The sequence below is a fragment of the Grampus griseus genome, assembly GCF_964374135.1.
Source record: "Grampus griseus genome assembly, chromosome: 1".
NCBI classification, from domain to species: Eukaryota; Metazoa; Chordata; class Mammalia; order Artiodactyla; family Delphinidae; genus Grampus; species Grampus griseus.
In genome coordinates, this window is record NC_139017.1 from 146,268,676 (window position 1) to 146,285,734 (window position 17,059).

At 38.4% G+C, this 17,059-nt stretch overlaps 1 protein-coding gene across 1 annotated transcript in view; it reads left to right on the plus strand.

Annotated features, from left to right (window-relative positions):
• ZSWIM5 (zinc finger SWIM-type containing 5) overlaps positions 1-17,059 on the plus strand; it is a gene marked incomplete at both ends in the record, with an annotated part of 260,182 nt that overhangs the window by 82,751 nt on the left and 160,372 nt on the right. The gene's annotated exons all lie outside the window — the stretch shown is intronic.

A 17,059-nucleotide genomic window follows, 5' to 3' on the forward strand; every position in this document is an offset into this window, starting at 1 on the left:
AGTGAATTCCACCCTTCTGTCTTCCAGGTCACTTATCCGTTCTTCTGCCTCAGTTAGTCTGCTATTGATTCCTTCTAGTGTAATTTTCATTTCAGTTATTGTATTGTTCATCTCTGTTTGTTGTTTAATTCTTCTAGGTGTTTGTTAAACATTTCTTGCATGTTCTCAATGTTTGCCTCCGTTCTTTTTCCGAGGTCCTGCATCATCTTCACTGTCATTATTCTGGATTCTTTTTCTGGAAGGTTGCCTATCTCCACTTCATTTAGCTGTTTTTCTGTGGTTTTATCTTGTTCCTTCATCTGGTACATAGGCTTCTGCCTTTTCATCTTGTCTATATTTCTGTGAATGTGGTTTTTGTTCCACAGGCTGCAGGATTGTAGTTCTTGCTTCTACTATCTGCCCTCTGGTGGATGAGGCTATCTAAGAGGCTTGTGCAAGTTTCCTGATGGGAGGGACTGGTGGTGGGTAGAGCTGGCTGTTGCTCTGGTGGGCAGAGCTCAGTAAAACTTTAATCCAGTTGACTGCTGATGGGTGGGGCTGGGTTCCCTCTCTGTTTTTTGTTTGGCCTGAGGTGACCCAACACTGAGCCTACCCAGGCTCTTTGGTGGGGCTAATGGCGGACTCTGGGAGGGCTCACGCCAGAGAGTACTTCCCAGAACTTCTGCTTCCAGTGTCCTTGTCCTCACGGTGAGACAGAGCCACCCTCCACCTCTTCAGGAGACCCTCCAACACTAGCTGGTAGATCTGGTTCAGTCTCCCCTGGGGTCACTGTTCCTTCCCTTGGGTCCCGATGCACACACTACTTTCTGTGTGCCCTGCAAGAGTGGAGTCTCTGTTTCCCCCAGTCCTGTGGATTTGCAATCAAATCCTGCTAGCCTTCAAAGTCTGGTTCTCCAGGAATTCCTCCTCCCGTTGTTGGACCCCCAGGTTTGGAAGCCTGATGTGGGGCTCAGAACCTTCACTCCAGTAGGTGGACTTCTGTTGTATAAGTGTTCTCCCAGTTTGTGAGTCACCTACCCAGCAGTTATGGGATTTGATTTTATTGTGATTGTGCCTCTCCTACCGTCTCGTTGTGGCTTCTCCTTTGTCTTTGGATGTGGGGTATCTTTTTTTGGTGAGTTCCAATGTCTTCCTGTAGATGATTGTTCAGCAGTTAGTTGTGATTCTGGTGTTCTCGCAAGATGGAGTGAGAGCACGTCCTTCTACTCCTCCGTCCTGAACCAATCTGTGTCTTGCTTTTTAATCCATCCTGATAATCTCTTCCTTTTTATTGAAATGTTTAGACCATTTTTGAAGATCATTGATGTGGCTGTGATTAAATGTATCAAATACTATTTGTTTTCTCCTTGTCTCATCTGTATTTTGTTCTCTTTTTCTTAGTTTTCAGGCTTCTTTTTGGTTTGAGTATCTTTTATGATTTCATTTTGTCTTTTTTGTTGGCATATTAGCTATAACTCTTTTTGTGCTTGTTTGAGGATGTATAGTGTATACCAAGAGTCAGCAAGTTTTTCTGTAAAGATCCAGGTAGTAAATATATTTCTGTAAAGGTCCAGGCAGACTGTAGTATCACTGTCACAACTATTTGACACTGTCATTGTTGCACAGAAGCAGCCAGAGACAATATGTAAATGAATGACTGTGGCTGTATTACAATAAAACTTTATTTACAAAAACAGGTGGCAGGGCAGATTAGGTCTGTGAGCTGTAGTTTGCCAGCGTATGGTTATACTTTTAATTTAACACAATCTACATTCAAGTAGTACTAAACTTCATCACTTATAGTATTAGAACCTTACCACAGTATACTTCCATTTCTCCCCACCAGCCTTTGTGCTATTGTTTTCATACAATTTACTTTTACATACGATATAAACTTTATAATACGTTGTTATTATTTTTTCTTTGAACAGTCAATTATATTTTCAGGAGATTTAAATAAAAAATTAAGTCTTTGGTTTATCTACATTGTTACAGTTTCCAGTATGCTTCATTTTTTGTATGTAAATGCAGGTTTCCATCTGATGTAATTTTCCTTCTGCCTGCAGAACTTCATTTAAAATTACTGCTGTTGATGAATTCTTTCAGCTTTTGTAAGTCTGAAAAAGTATTTCACTTTTATTTTTGAAAGATATTTTTGTTGGGTATATAATTCTAAGTTTATTTATTTTTACTTTCAGTACTCTAAAGATGTTTCTTCATTCTCTTCTGACGTGTACTCTTTCTGTCAAGAAATCTATGCTCATCCTTTTCTTTGTTCCTCTGGGTCTCATTAAGATTCTTTCTCTCTTTCTTTCTTTTTATAAAAATAACAGCTTTCTTGAGATATAATTCAAATGTCCTAAAAGTTACCTTTTTATCAATAAAAAGTATATAATTTAGTGGCCTTTAGTATATTCACAAAGGTGCACAACTATCACTGTGAATTTTATTTGTTTATTTGCTTTTTTATTTTTATTTATTTTTGGCTGTTTTCGGTCTTTGTTGCTGTGCGCAGGCTTTCTCTAGTTGCAGCGAGTGGGGGCTACTCCTAGCTGTAGGGCTTCTCATTGTGGTGGCTTCTCTTGTTGCAGAGCATGGGCTCTATGTCCGCAGGCTTCAGTAGTTGTGGTGTGCGGGCTTGGTAGTTGTGGCACACGGGCTTAGTTGCTCTGTGGCATGTGCGATCTTCCTGGACCAGGGCTCAAACCCATGTCCCCTGCATTGGCAGGTGGATTCTTAACCACTGCGCCACCAGGGCAGTCCCACCATTAATTTTATAACATTTTCATCATCCAAAAGAGAAACTTTGTGCTTATTAGCAGTTACTCCCAATACTTCCCCTCAGGCAACCACTGATCTAATATGTGTCTCTGTGGATTTGCCTTTTCTAGGCATGTCATATATATGGAATGATACAATATGTGGTTTTTTGTGACTGATTTCTTTAAGCTGGAACACTGTTTCCAAGGTTCATTCATTTTGTAGCAGAACTTCACTTCTTTTCATTGACAAATAATGTTCCAGTATATGGATTTATCACATTTGTTTATCCACTCATCAGTTGATGGACATTTAACTTGTATCTGTTTCTTGGCTTTTATGAATAATGCTCATATAAAAGTTTTTGGTGGGAATGTAAATTGATACAGCCACTATGGAGAACAGTATGGAGGTTCCTTAAAAAACTAAAAATAGAACTACCATACGACCCAGCAATCCCACTACTGGGCATATACCCTGAGAAAACCATAATTCAAAAAGAGTCATGTACCAAAATGTTCATTGCAGCTCTATTTACAATAGCCAGGACATGGAAGCAACCTAAGTGTCCATCAACAGATGAATGGATAAAGAAGATTTGGCACATATATACAATGGAATATTACTCAGCCATAAAAAGAAACGAAATTGAGTTGTTTGTAGTGAGGTGGATGGACCTAGAGTCTGTCATACAGAGTGAAGTAAGTCAGGAAGAGAAAAACAAATACCGTATGCTAACACATATATATGGAATCTAAGGGAAAAAAAGAAAAGGGCATGAAGAACCTAGGGGTAAGACGGGAATAAAGACACAGACCTACTAGAGCATGGACTTGAGGATATGGAGAGGGGGAAGGGTAAACTGTGACAAAGTGAGAGAGTGGCATGGACATATATACACTACCAAACGTAAAATAGCTAGCTAGCGGGAAGTAGCCGCATAGCACAGGGAGATCAGCTAGGTGGTTTGTGACCACCTAGAGGGGTGGGATAGGGAAGGTGGGAGGGAGGGAGACGCAAGAGGGAAGAGATATGGGAACATATGTATATGTATAACTGATTCACTTTGTTATAAAGCAGAAACTAACACGCCATTGTAAAGCAGTTATACTCCAATAAAGATGTTAAAAAAAAGTTTTTGTGTTAACGTGGTTTTTAAAAAATTAATTAATTAATTATTTTTGACTGTGTTGGGTCTTCATTGCTGTGCGCAGGCTTTTTCTAGTTTTGGCGAGCAAGGGCTACTCTTCATTGTGGTGGGCAGGCTTCTCATTGCATGGCTTTTCTTTTTGCAGAGCACGGGCTCTAGGCGTGCAGGTTTCAGTAGTTGTGGGCACGGGCTTAGTTGTTCCACAACATGTGGGATCTTCCTGGACCAGGGCTCGAACCCGTGTCCCCTGCGTTGGGAGGCAGATTCTTAACCACTGCGCCACCAGGCAAGTCCCTTAACATATGTTTTTATTTCTCTTGGGTAGATACCTAGGAGTGGAATTGCTGGGTCAGTATGATAACTCTATGTTTAACATTTTCAGAAACTGCCTGTTTCTGGAACTTAACTGCACTATTTTATGTTTCCTTCAGCGTTCCCGTTTCTCCACATGCTTGTCATCACTTACTGTTGGCTCTCTTTTAATTTTAGTCATCCTAGTAGGGTTGAAAGTGGTATCTTATTGTGATTTTGATGTGCATTTTTCCAATGGCTAATGATCTTTAACATCTTTTTTGTTGTTGTTGTTGTTGGCGGTACGCAGGCCTCTCACTGTTGCAGCCTCTCCCGTTGCGGAGCACAGGCTCCGGACGCACAGGCTCAGCGGGCATGTCTCACGGGCCCAGCCGCTCCGTGGCACGTGGGATCTTCCCGGACCGGGGCACGAACCCGTGTCCCCTGCATTGGCAGGTGGACTCTCAACCACTGCACCACCAGGGAAGCCCTCTTGAACATCTTTTCATGTGCTAATTAAATATTTGTATATCTTCTTTGGAGAAACATCTAGTCACATCTTTTGCCCATTTTTAACATTGAGTTGTCTTTTTATTGTTGAGCTGTAAGAGTTCTTTATATATTCTGTGTACCAGTCCTTTATCCCTTATATGATTTACAAAAAATTCTCCCATTCTGTGTGTTGCCTTTTTATTTTCTTAATAGTATGCTTTGAAGCCAAGAAGGTTTTAATTTTGTTGAAGTCCATTTACCTATTCTTTCTTTTGTTGCTTTTGTTCTTTGTGTCATACATGTCTAAGAAAACATTGCCTAACCCACGGTCACAGACTTACTCCCATGTTTTCCTTTAAGAATGTTGTAGTTTTACAGACTCAAAGACATAGAAAACAAATTTATGGTTACCAAAGGGGGAAGGGGGAGAGTTAAATTAGAAGTATGGGATTAACAGATAAAAACTACTCTACATAAAATAGGTAAGCAATAAGGTTTTACTGTATAGCACAGGGAACTATATTCAATATCTTGTAATAACCTATAATGGAAAATAATCTGAAAAAAATAAGTTACTGAATCACTTTGCTATACACCTGAAACTAACAGAATATTATAAATCAACTATACTTCAATTTAAAAAAAGGATGTTTTAGTTTTGGCTCTTGCTTTTAAGTATATGGTCTACTTTGAATTCCTTTTGGTGTATGGTATGAGGGCATAGTTCAACTTCATTCTTTTGCATGTGGATATCCAGTTTTCCTAGTGCCATTTGTAAAAAAGACTTTTTTTTCTACATTGAATGGTCTTAGCAGCCTTGTTGAAAACCAATTTACCATAAATGTAAGGGTTTATTTCTATGCTCTCAACTATATTCCATATCTATCTATCTATCTATCTATCTATCTATCTCTTTATGCTAATATCATACTGTCTTGATTACTGTAGCCAAATAGTAAATTTTGAAATTGAGAAGTATGTGTTCTCCAATTTTTTTTTTCTTAAGATTGTATTGGCTATTGGGGGTGCTTTGAATTTCTGTATGAATTTTAGAATTAGTTAATTTCTCCAAAAACGACAGCTGGGATTTGGCAGGGATTGTGATGACTGTGTGGATCAATTTGGGTAGTATTGCCATCTGAACAATACAAGACATAAGCAAAAATCCATTTATGGTGCCTTTTATATTTACCTAGGCAGTTACCTTTATCAGTGTTCTTTATCTTTGTGATCATTTGAATTAATGTCTAGTGTCCTTTCATTTCAGTCTGAAGGACTTCCTTTACTATGTCTTATAGGGCAGATTTGCTAACAGTGAATTTTGGTTTTGTTTATCTGTGACTGTCTTAATTTCTCCTTTTTTTAAATGAAATTTTTATTGTGGTAAAATACACATAACAAAATCTACCATCTTAACCATTTTAAACTATACAGTTCAATGGTATTAAATATATTCATGATTTTATGCAACCATCACCACCATACATGTTCATTAAATCTTTTCGGTTTGTAAAACTGAAACTCTGTACGCATTGAACAAAGACCCCCATTTCACCCACCTCCCTAGCCCCTGGCAACCACAGTTCTACTTTTTGTCTCTATGATTTTGACTGCTGTAAGTACCTCATATAAGTGAAAATACACAGTATTTATTTTTTTAGGACTCATTTTACTTAGCATTATGTCCTCAAGGCTCATCCATGTTGTAGCACATTGCAGTCTTTCCTTCTTTTTAAAAGTTGAATAATATTCCATTGTGTGTGTGTATGTATGTGTGTGGGTGTGTGTGTATATATATGTACATATATAATACAATATAATATAATATATATGGACACACACCACATTTTGCTTATCTATTTATTGGTCGGTAGACACTTGGGGTGCTTCCATGTTTTAGCTGTTGTGAATAATGCTGCTATGAACATGGATATACAGATACCACTTTGAGAAGTGTAATTGCTGAATAATACGGTAATTTTTTGTTGTCTATAAGACACTCATTTGAGATAGTTGATATATAATATTGTATTAGTTTTAGATTTATAACATAATGATTTGAAATATGTATGTATTGCCAAATGAGTAACTAGAATAATTTGTTAAAATCCATCACCACAGATAGTTACAAATTTTTTTTCTTGTGATGAGAACTTTTACTCTCTTAGCAGCTTTCAAATGTACAATACAATTTTGTTAACTATGGTTACCATGCTATACATTACATTCCCAGGACTTATTTATCTTATAACTGGAAGTTTATACCCTTTGACCACCTTCACCCATTTCACCCATTCCCCTTACCCCCTGCCTCTGGCAACCACCAATCTGGTCTCTGTATCTTTGAGATTTGGTTTCTTTTAGATTACACATATAATCATACAATATTTGTTTTCCCCTGAGTTACTTACCTAGCATAATGCCCTCAAGCTCCATCCATGTTGTCGCAAATGGCAGGATTTCCTCCTTTTTATAACTGAATAATATTCCATTGTGTGTGTGTGTGTGTGTGTGTGTGTGTGTGTGTGTGTATCACATCTTTATCCATTCCTCCATTAACGGACACTTAGTTATATCAATGTGTTGGCTATTGTAAGTAGTGCTGCAGTGAACATGGGAGCTATCTTTGAGATAGTGGTTTCATCTTCTTTGGATGTATACCCAGAAGTGGAATAGCTGGATTGTATGGTAGTTCTATTTTAAACTTTTTGAGGAACTTCTCTACTGTTTTCCATGGCGGCTGCACCAATTTACATTCCCACCGGCAGTGCACAAGGGTTCCTTTTTCTCTGCATCCTCACCAACACTTGTTATTTCCTGTCTCTTTGTTAATAGCCATTCTAACAGGTCTCATTGTGGTTTTGATTTGTATTTCCCTGATGATTAGTGATATCGAGCACCATTTCATGTACCTGTTGTCTGTTTGTGTGTCTTTGGAAAAATGTCTATAAAGAGCCCTTGCCCAGTTTTTAATCAGATTGAATTTTTCCTCTTGAGTTCTTAATATGTTTTGGATATTAACCAGATATAAACAATTGCCTTAATCAATTGTTTTATTATGTATTATAGAATAGTTATTTTTCTAAGTCCATCATTCCTTCTACATTTATCAGCTGGCATTCTGCAAAGAGAATGTTTCCTGATAAGTGCTGGATAGTTCCTACTAAAACATCATTGTTACTGCTGATTTTTTCCCCTTTAATTAAAAAGTTCAGATAAGGACTTGGTGTAATAGTTACCTCCAGTGGTGGCAAATGAGGTTTTTCTTTTTTTTAAAGTATCTCTATGGATGCATAGGTTTTGTTTTTTGTTTTTTTTTAATAGATATTTATTGGAGTATAATTGCTTCACAATACTGTGGTAGTTTCTGTTGCACAGCGAAGCGAATCAGCCATATGCATACACATGTCCCCATATCCCCTCCCTCTTGAGCCTCCCTCCCATTCTCCCTATCCCACCCCTCTAGGTCATCGCAAAGCACCCAGCCAATCTCCCTGTGCTACGCTGCTGCTTCCCACCAGCCAACTATTTTATATTCGGTAGTGTATATATGTTGATGCTACTCTCATTCGCCCCACCTTCACCCTCCCATCCCATGTCCTCAAGTCCATTTTCTGTGTCTACCTCTTTATTCCTGCCCTGCAACTAGGTTCCTCAGTACTTTTTTTTTTTTTTTAGATTCCATATATATGCTTTAGCATACAGTATTTGTTTTTCTCTTTCTGACTTACTTCACTCTGTGTGACAGATTCTAGGTCCAGCCACCTCACTACAAATAACTCAGTTTCGTTTCTTTTTATGGCTGAGTAATATTCCATTGTATATATGTGCCACATCTTCTTTATCCATTCATCTGTTGATGGACATTTAGGTTGGCTCCATGTCCTGGCTATTGTAAATAGTGCTGCAGTGAACATTGGGGTACATGTCTCTTTTTGAATTATGATTTTCTCAGGGTATATGCCCAGTAGTGGGATTGCTGGGTCATATGGTAGTTCTATTTTTAGTTTTTTAAGGAACCTCCATACTGTTCTCCATAGTGGTTGTATCAATTTACATTCCCATCAACAGTGCACGAGGGTTCCCTTTTCACCACACCGTTTCCAGCATTTATTGTTTCTAGAATTTTTGATAATGGCCATTCTAACTGGTGTGAGGTGATATCTCATTGTAGTTTTGATTTGCATTTCTCTAATAATTAGTGATGTTGAGCATCTTTTCATGTGCCTCTTGGCCATCTGTATGTCTTCCTTGGTGAAATGTCTATTTAGTTCTTCGGCCCATTTTTTAACTGGATTGTTTGCTTTTTTGATATTGAGCTCCAAGAGTAGTTTGTATATTTTGGAGATTAATCCTTTGTCTGTTGTTTCATTTGCAAATATTTTCTCCCATTCTGAGGGTTGTCTTTTTGTCTTGTTTATGGTTTCATTAAGTCCCATTTGTTTATTTTTGTTTTCTTTTCCATTACTCTAGGAGGTGGGTCAAAAAAGATCTTGTTGTGGTTTATGTCAGAGAGTGTTTTTCCTACGTTTTCCTGTAACAGTTTTATAGGGTCTCGTCTTACATTTAAGTCTTTAAGCCATTTGGAGTTTATTTTTGTGTATGGTGTCAGATAGTGTTCTAATTTCATTCTTTTATATGTAGCTGTCCAGTTTTCCCAGCACCATTTATTGAAAGGCTGGCTTTTCTCATTTCTATGTTCTTGCCTCCTTTGTCGTAAATTAGGTGCCCATATGTGTGTGGGTTTATCTATGGGCATTCTATCTTGTACCATTGATCTATATTTCTGTTTTTGTGCTGGTATCATACTGTCTTGATTACTGTAGCTTTGTGGTATAGTTTGAAGTCAGGGAGCTTGATTCCTCCAACTCGGTTTTTCTTTCTCAAGATTGCTTTGGCTATTCGGGGTCTTTTGTGTTTCCCTAAGATTTAAAAAATTTTTCTTTCTAATTCTGTGAAGAATGCCACTGGTAATTTGATAGGGATTGCACTGAATCTGTAGATTGCTTTGGATAGTATGCTCATTTTCACAATGTTGATTCTTCCAATCTAAGAACATGTTATATCTCTCCATCTGTTTGTATCATCTTTAATTTCTTTCATCAGTGTCTTATAGTTTTCTGCATACAGGTGTTTTGTCTCCTTAGGTAGGTTTATTCCTAGGTATTTTATTCTTTTTGTTGCAATGGTAAATGGGGATGTTTCCTTAATTTTTCTGATTTTTCGTTGTTGGTGTATAGGAATGCAAGAGATTTCTATGCATTAATTTTGTATCCTGTAACTTTACCAAATTCATTGATTAGCTCTAGTAGTTTTCTGGTGGCATCTTTAGGATTTTCTATGTATAGTATCATGTCATCTGCAAACAGTGACAGTTTTACTTCTTCTTTTCCAATTTGTATTCCTTTTATTTCTTTTTCTTCTCTGATTGCTGTGGCTAGGACTTCCAAAACTATGTTGAATAAGGGTGGTGAGAGTGGACATCCTTGTCTTGTTCCTGATCTTAGTGGAAATGCTTTCAGTTTTTCAGCATTGAGTATGATGCTTGATGTGGGTTTGTCATATATGGCCTTTTTTATGTTGAGGTAGGTTCCCTCTGTGCCCATTTTCTGGAGAGTTTTTATCATAAATGGGTGTTGAATTTTGTCAAAAGATTTTTCTGCATCAGTTTAGATGATCATATGGTTTTTATTCCTTCATTTGTTAATGTGGTGTATCACATTGATTGATTTGCGTATATTGAAGAATCCTTGCATCCCTGGGACAAATCCCACTTGATCATAGTGTATGATCCTTTTAATGTGCTGTTGGATTCTGCTTGCTAGTATTTTGTTCAGGATTTTTGCATCTATGTTCATCAGTGATATTGTTCTAGAATTTTCTTTTTTTGTGATATCTTTTTCTGATTTTGGTATCAGGGTGATGGTGGCTTCGTAGATTGAATTTGGGAGTGTTTTTCCCTCTGCAATTTTTGGAAGAGTTTGAGAAGGATGGGTGTTAGCTCTTCTCTAAATGTTTGATAGAATTTGTCTGTGAAGCCATCTGGTCCTGGACTTTTGTTTGTTGGAAGATTTTTAATTACGGTTTCAATTTCATTACTTGTGATAGTTCGTTTATATTTTCTAATTCTTCCTGGTTCAGTCTGGAAAGTTGTACCTTTCCAAGAATTTGTCCATTTCTTCGTGGTTGCCAATTTTATTGGCATTTAGTTGCTTGTAGTAGTCTCTTATGATGCTTTGTATTTCTGCAGTGTCTGTTGTCACTCCTCCTTTTTCATTTCTAATTTTATTGATTTGAGTCCTCTTCCTCTTTTTCTTGATGAGTCTGGCTAAAGGTTTATCAATTTTGTTTATCTTCTCAAAGAACCAACTTTTAATTTTATTGATCTTTGCTATTGTTTTCTTCGTTTCTGTTTCATTTATTTCTGCTCTGATCTTTACGATTTCTTTCCTTCTACTGATTTTTGGTTTTCTTTGTTCTTCTTTCTCTAGTTGTTTTAAGTGTAGGGTTAGATTGTTTATTTGAGATTTTTCTTTTTTTTTGAGGTGAGAGTGTATTGCTATAAACTTCTGTCTTAGAACTGCTTTTGCTGCGTCCCATAGGTTTGGGTCATCATGTTTTTGTTATTTGTTTCTATGTATTTTTAAATTTCTTCTTTGATTTTTTCAGTGATCTCTTGATTATTTAGTAGGTCACTGTTTAGCCTCCATGTATTTGTGTTTTTTACAGTTTATATCCTGTAATTGATTTCCAGTCTCACAGCTGTGGTCAGAAAAGATGCTTGATACGATTTCAAGTTTCTTAAATTTTTTGAAGCTTGATTTGTTACCCAAGCTATGTTCTCTCCTGGAGAATGCTCCATGTGCACTTGAGAAGAAATTGTATTCTGCCACTTTTGGGTGGAATGTTCTATAAATATCAATTAGATCTATCTGGTCTATTGTGTCATTTAAAGGTTGTGTTTCCTTATTAATTTTCTGTCTGGATGATCTATACATTGGTGAAAGTGTGGTGTTAAAGTCCCCTACTATTATTGTGTTACTGTTGATTTCTCCTTTCATGGTTGTTGGCATTTGCCTTATGTATTGAGGTGCTCCTATGTTGGGTGCATAAACATTTAAAATTGTTATATCTTCTTGGATTGATCCTTTGATCATTATGTAGTGTCCCTCCTTATCTCTTATAACAGTCTTTATTTTAAAGTCTGTTTTATCTGATACGAATATTGCTACTCCAGCTTTCTTTTGATTTCCATTTGCATGGAATATCTTTTTCCATCTCTTCACTTTCAGTCTGTGTGTGTCCCTAGGTCTGAAGTGGGTCTCTTGTAGACAGCATATATATGGGTCTTGTTTTTGTATTCATTCAGCCAGTCTGTGTCTTTTGGTTGGGGCATTTAATCCATTTACATTCAAGGTTATTATCGATATGTATGTTCCTATTACCATTTTCTTAATTGTTTTGGGTTTGTTTTTGTGGGTCTTCTCCTTCTCTTGTGTCTCCCACTTAAAGAAGTTTCTTTAGTATTTGTTGTAAAGCTGGTTTGGTGGTGCTGATTTCTCTTGGCTTTTGCTTGTCTGAAAAGCTTTTGATTTCTCCATCAAATCTGAATGAGATCCTTGCTGGATAGTGTAATCTTGGTTGTAGGTTTTTCTCTTTCATCACCTTAAGTATATCCTGCCACTCCCTTCTGGGCTGCAGAGTTTCCACTGAAAAATCAGCTGATAACCTTATCGGGATTCCTTTGTATGTTATTTTTTTGTTTTTCCCATGCTGTTTTTAATATTTTTTCTTTGAATTTAATTTTTGTTAATTTGATTAATATGTGTCTTGGTGCATTTTTCCTAGGGTTTATCCTGGACTTGGGTGACTATTTACTTTCCCATGTTAGGGAAGTTTTCAACTATAATCTCTTCAAATATTTTCTCAGAGCCTTTCTTTTTCTCTTCTTCTTCTGGGACCCCTATAATTCGAATGTTGGTGTGTTTAATGTTGTCCCAAAAGTCTCTGAGATTGTCTTCAATTCTTTTTTCTTTATTCTGCTCTTCAGCAGTTATTTTGACCATTTTGTCTTCCAGCTCACTTATTCGTTTTTCTGCCTCAGTTATTCTGTTAGTGATTCCTTCTAGTGTATTTTTCATTTCAGTTATTGTGGTGTTCATCTCTGTTTGTTCTTTAGTTCTTCTAGATCTTTGTTAAACATTTCTTGTATTTTCTCAATTTGTGCCTCCATTCTATTTCCAAGATGATCATCTTTACTATCGTTACTCTGAATTCTTTTTCAGGTAGGTTGCCTATTTCCTCTTCATTTATTTGGTCTTGTAGGTTTTTACCTTGCTCCTTCATCTGTGACCTTTTTTTTGCCATCTCATTTTTTTTTTTTTTTTATGAGTGGAATTGTGTTCCTGTCTTACTCGTTGTTTGGCCTGAGGCTTCCAACACTGGGGTTTGTAGCCTATTGGGTAGAGCTGGGTCTTGGTGCTGAGATGAGGAACTCTGTGAGACCTCACTCCGATGAATATTCCCTGGGGTCTGAGGTTCTCTGTTAGTCCAGTGGTTCGGACTCAGAGCTCCCACCACAGGAGCTTGAGTCCAATCCCAGTCTTATGAACCAAGATCCCTCAAGCTGCCTGGGGTGGCAAAAATAAATAAATTTAAAAAATAACAAAGTAAAAAATAAAATTACACTAGGAAACTAATAGGTAAGTTAGGAAGAATATAAAAATGAAAATATAGATGAATCAACAACTGGAAGGTACATCAGTACCACAATAGTGAAAAAGAAGAGCAGGGAAAAGAAAGAAAAGGTGGGGGGAAGGCCTTGACTGTGGAGGGTGGGGCCTAAATAAGGGAAAGGTTTGGGTGGTGGGCGGGGCCAATGCTCAGGAACCACAGGGCTGGAAAAGTCCCTCGGGGCTGTGGGGGGTGGAGCTTAGGCTCAAGAAACAGAAGGGGCCCCGGCGTGCCCCCCATCCCTGGTCTCAGAGTGCAGGAGACCTCACCTGGGAGCCCAGCAGGCTTCCTGGGCTCAAGTGGGCAGGGCAGTCGTCCTCTGCTCCTCTCCCACTCCTCCTGGATGGCCCCTACTGCCTGCCACTCATGATCTCCCCCCCCAGGACCCACACAGTCTGGAGGGTCTTTGGAGGGCAGGGGATCAGCCTGGGAGCTCAGCAGGCTCCCTGAGCCCGAGTGGGCGGGGCAGTTGCGCTCCGCTCCTTTCCCGCTGTTCCCAGAGAGTCCCTCCTGCCTGCCTCTCCTGATTTCCCTGGCCTCAGAGGTGCCAATCCTGTCTGGCCTCCACTTCTCCTCCCCCCCTTGGTCCCCCTACATCCTACTGGTTCACTTTGGAGTTCCACCCGTCTCCTTGGGAGTCAGAGTCCCCCACCAGCAGCCAGCAGGCGCCCTAGCTGTGGGGAGACGCTAACTCTGCGTCTTCCCACACTGCCATATTGGCTCCGCCTCCTAGGGTTCGACACATAGGTTTTTAAAAATATTTTACAGTCATAGTCATTTTTCTTTTTGATATTCATATTGTCCTTTATTTGGCTAATGGAAGTCCTTTCCAGCTGGCTCTCGTCTTCTTTTAACACTTGTCTTTGAGTGCCTCCTTGATTTCAGGCAATAAAAAATGACCCAGAAAAAAATTGGCACCTTCCCTGCCTAGTCCTGGAATTCACCACGGAACTCTGGTTACTTTTGGTGAGAAATGGTTTTTAGAAACAAAGATCTAGGTGCTTTATATGCTTGTTGCCTCTGTGACATCATTTTTTCTAGGCCTTTTCACTACGCTGGGAAATAAGTTTTAAAATAATGAATTCACATTGATATTTCTAAGTCATATTTAATATTACAGGTTTTTTCTTTAATTTCTCTAATTTTACATTTTATCTTTTTCTGTTTCACAGAAAAGCTTGGTTCTCAATAACATTAATATGTTTACTTGCTTACTTTATCTCCAGTATACATAAAGAGGTTTTAAAATTTTTGTACCAATATTACTTCTAACAATAAAGTTACTGTGTGAAGATTTCCATACAGTTATTTCTTTCTTTAATTTATATCCTACTACGGATAAATAGAAGGAATTCATGTTTAAAAGTTACTTACGTGACTTCCCTGGTGGCGCAGTGGTTAAGAATCTGCCTGCCAATGCAGGGGACATGGGTTCGAGCCCTGGTCCGGGAAGATCCCACATGCCACAGAGCAACTAAGCCCATGTGCCACAACTACTGAGCCTGTGCTCTAGAGCCCATGAGCCACAATTACTGAGCCCGCGTGCCACCACTACTGAGCCTGCGTGCCTAGAGCCTGTGCTCTGCAACAAGAGAAGCCACCGCAATGAGAAGAATGTGCACCGCAACAGAGTAGCCCCCACTCATCGCAATTAGAGAAAGCCCACGTGCAGCAACAAAGACCAACACAGCCAAAAATAAATAAATAAATAGTCCTGTCTACTGTATTTAAAATGATAACTTACCTTCCAATTATTTTTTATCCCCAACCCTAATATTCTTTTTCCTTTTTTTTTCCCCTTGTGTAGCACCTACGATCTTCTAACATACTGCAGTTTACTTATTCATTATTTTTATTGCCATTCTTTTCCTACTAAAGTGAAAACTCCACACAGGACAAAATATTATTTCTTTAGAAATCTTTGAAAGCATCAGAAAATACCAAGGCAGGGCTTCCCTGGTGGCGCAGTGGTTAAGAATCCACCTGCCACTGCAGGGGACATGGGTTCTAGCCGTCGTCCAGGAAGATCCCACATGCCGTGGAGCAACAAAACCTGTGTGCCACAACTACTGAGCCTGCGCTCTAGAGCCCACGAGCTACAACTACTGAGCCAGCGTGCCACAACTACTGAAGCCTGTGCGCCTAGAGCCCATGCTTCACAACAAGAGAAGCCCATGCACTGCAATGAAGAGTAGCCCCTGTTCGCCGCAGCTAGAAAAAGCCTGAGTGCAGCAACAAAGACCCAATGCAGCCAAAAGTAAATAAATAAAATAAATAAATTTTTAAAAATGTTCCATCTCAAAGGTCACCAAATGCAAATTTTAAAAAAAAGAATAAATTAAAAAAAAAAGAAAAAACCAAGGCAGTGAGCATTTATGAGGTAGAAGATCTGGTAGAAGAAAGAAGCCAAGGGAGGTGAGCCCAACGTTTGGGGCCACTCAAGGTGATTGCTCTTTTCTAAAGTCAATGGCAAAGAGACTGAGAAGCTGAATAGAGTTTTCAGCGGTCTCATGGTACTAAAAGAACAAAAATTGAAGGGATGCCAAGGAGGAGAGGCCCTGGTAAACACCCCTGGCTTTTGACCTGAAGAGCTACACCCTAGGAGTAAGGGTAAACCAGAAATACCCTAGTATTCTATGATCATAGAAGGCTGTGTAGGCTGTAAAGGGTGTATTAAACTGGGACTATTTTCTGATGTACGTGGCTTGGACTGGGATCGTAATAATTTGACCAAAGAGAAGAAGTCAGATTTATGTTATATGTTGGATGTGTGTTGGAGTTAAGAGCAGAAAGGAATTATTATAGTTATTACCAAAGGTTGATTTCCCTTTTTTGCTGAAAATGCACTATCCTCATTCTTTCTTCTCTATCTAAATCATAACAGTTTCTCAAATACTACTCTTTTCAAGAAGCACCTTACAATTACACGTCACCTTTTTCGACTTTTTTGCTCCCCAGCAAGTATCCAGTGAAATGGATCCTCTCACTGTTCTTTGAACACATCTACTCCCCCAACCCCCAGACACATACTTCCTTATGATGGACATTTTTCAGAATTATTTTAGCTGTCCAGCTGTCCACTTTAGAGGGAAATCCAAATATGTAAAGTTTTAGTTGGAGAGAATAACTGAGAATCCACTTCAGAAGCGAAAAGAGCTGGATTCTTCCTCTTCTTTCATTCCCCTGGCAGCTAGGATGAAGGGCATGACTTAGTCTTAGCCAATCAGTTGTTGCCACCTGAGAATGTGAATAGCAAGCTATAAAGTTTGTGAGGCAAACGTTGTTTTAATTTTAAGCAAATGTAGTGCATTTATATGTAACTGAATCACTTTGCTCTACAGCAGAAATTAGCACAATATTGTAAATCAACTATAGTTCAATAAAATAAATTTTTAAAAAGAAGAAAAAAACAGAGTAATAAGGGGACTTTTTTTAGTATAAAGATAATATATATCACAATTAGTTCTTAATTATGCATTCATGGATTGATCATTCAGTGTATGGATTAACCAGGTAATTTGTTTCTGATTTCCTTTCACCTCCCTTCTGTTGTTTACACTTTGCTTATTTCATACCTCCAAAAGAGGTTGGGCAGGAAAACAGATCAGATGAAAATCAAAAAGATAGCAATTTTCTTCTGGTTAGCAACTGTGT